The 2,461-nt window shown below is 48.5% G+C and overlaps 1 pseudogene across 1 annotated transcript; it reads right to left on the reverse strand.

Annotated features, from left to right (window-relative positions):
- Positions 1–1,838: 1,838 nt before the first annotated feature.
- Positions 1,839–2,461, reverse strand: LOC308239694 (glycolipid transfer protein-like; annotated as a pseudogene). The gene has a single exon. The product of its transcript is annotated as a glycolipid transfer protein-like (transcript).

A 2,461-nucleotide genomic window follows, 5' to 3' on the forward strand; every position in this document is an offset into this window, starting at 1 on the left:
AGCCATGTGACTATGGGCAAGTTACTTAATCTTTCTGAGATGCAAAAGGATTGTGTAAAACAGACTGAGGAATCTCAGAGGAAAGGGGGTGAGGGGGATTGGAGGAGATTAACCAAAATTTATATGCATAAGCCATGGACACAGACAATAGTGTGGTGAAGGCTTTGGGAGGGGGAGTGGGAGTGGGATGGAGTGGGGTCAATGGCAGAATAATAGGGGACATCTGTAATACTTTCAACAATAAACATAAATTTTAAAAAAGAAATGAAAAAATATTCTTTGGTGAGGTTTAACAAAAATAAATAAATAAGTAAATTAATTAATTAAATAGTACATATAAAGCACTTAGCACTGATGTGTGGGGATCATTTACATGTTAGCTTTTATAATCATAACTAGAGGCCCAGTGCACAAAATTCATGCACGGGGAGGGTGTCCCTCAGCCCAGCCTGCACCCTCTCCAATCTGGGACCCCTCGGGGGATGTTCAACTGCTGGTTTAGGCCCAGTCCCTGTGGGATTGGGCCTAAACTGGCAGTCAGACATCCCTCTCACAATCCGGGACTGCTGGCTCTCAACCACTCGCCTGCCTGCCTGCCTGATCACCCCCTAACCACTCCCCTGCCAGCCTGATCGACACCTAACTGCTCCCCTGCCAGCCTGGTTGCCCCTAACTGCCCTCCCCTGCAGGCCTGGTCCCCCCAACTGCCCTCCCCTGCCAGCCTGGTCGCCCCCAACTGCCTTCCCCTGCTGGGCTGGTCACCCCCAACTGCCCTCCCCTACTGGCCTGATGGCCCACAACTGCCCTCCTCTGCCAGCCATCTTGTGAAGATATGGGAGCTGTCATATTGTGTGAGGGTGTGATGGTCAATTTGCATATTACCTTTATTATATAGGATTTTTTTAAATTCCAAAATAGAGATTTATTTATTAAGAATTATTTGGTGTTTGCATAAAAGTCACCAATTGTTCCTCATAGGGTTTTTAATACACATGAATTCTTTGGGAGTCCCTCTATTCACCCCAACAATTTCAAAATACAGCTCTTGTTAGTGCCAGGCACAACAGTTAAGGCAGGGAGGTGATTCCTTGGATCTCAGCATCAGGAGGACTTGTGGTCTCCCCTCTGAGAGAACACACATGATAGGTAGTTTCTTAAATGAGGTAGGCTGTCCCTGAAGGAAATACTTATGCAGAAGAATGCAAAGTCAGTCATCTGTGGTCAGTTACTCATACCTGATAGCTTTAAAATAAAGTCCCCTTGGAAAGCTCATTAAAGGCTTGCTGGTTGTTTTCAACTATAAAAAAACTGTCTGTAAAAAGACAGTAGGAAAGAGTGGGGTCTATACTGACAGTGCTGTGAGGCTGGGCTGTTGCAACCACAGGAGCACACAGCAGTCTGTTTAAAAAAAAATCCTGTATAATTTCAAATCAGACTCCTTGTGGTCCTTAGACGACCTGAAACATCACTGCACCAGATCCTCATTTTTAAAATGAGGTGTATGACAGGGCTCCCCCAGGGTCACGCACCACATGGGGTGACAGAGACAGAAAACCCTAGGACTTGACTTATTAGTAACATTAATTTATTTTTATCACACTGAAATGAAGGCCGTTGGTCTGTGCTGCCCTGAAATTAAAGGTGATTCAGAAGTAGGGTGGTTATTTATTGCTCTCTTAGGATAGACCCCAAAAATGACTTTTCAGAAACCAGGGCTGTGTCCTTCACCCTCAGCCAGACTCTGGGCCGCTCTGGAGGACGCAGGCCAAGGCGGCCTCCAGCTTGCTTCACAGTGATTCTGGCTTGTCTGTTTCTGGGAGTGCTGGCCGCTGGCCAGCTTACACCTTGTAGTTGAGCTCGGCATTCATCCTGGTGTACATCTCATAGATGATGTCGATATTGGCCATGTAGTTGATCGGAACAGGCGGACCTTCTCCAGACACTCCTCTTCCGTCACATTCTGGCTCTTGGAGAGCGCTTTCAGGAAGTCGGACTTGTAGGGCGTGGCATACAGCACTGCCTGGAAGATCTGCTCGATCGAGTCGTGGTACTTCTTGAGCGCCATCTTGTAGGCCTTGGTGGCGTTGACGTGGATGAGGTTGGGGTGGCTCTCATCCTGTTCCCCATCGCAGATGCTCTGCAGGAAGACCTGGATGAAGCGGAGGCCCTTTTTCAGCTACATCAGCGCCAGCATGGCCCCCACTCTGAGCCACTCTGCTCCATACATTTCCTTCTCTGCCTCCAGGATGTTCTGCAGGGTCTGGAACTTGGCCGGGTCGGTGTACACAGCTTTGATTTTCATGATGTTACCACTTATGTCTGCCTTGATGGGCATAAACACTGGGGACCCAAGGCAATCCAAGAAGGGTGGCAGGTGGGACACCGCCTCCAGGAAGGGCCTGGTCTCAATCTGCTTGTCCACGGGCAGCGGCTTCAGCAGATGCTTGGCCAGCAGCGCCAT

The sequence above is a fragment of the Plecotus auritus genome, assembly GCF_963455305.1.
Source record: "Plecotus auritus genome assembly, chromosome: X".
Taxonomy (NCBI): domain Eukaryota; kingdom Metazoa; phylum Chordata; class Mammalia; order Chiroptera; family Vespertilionidae; genus Plecotus; species Plecotus auritus.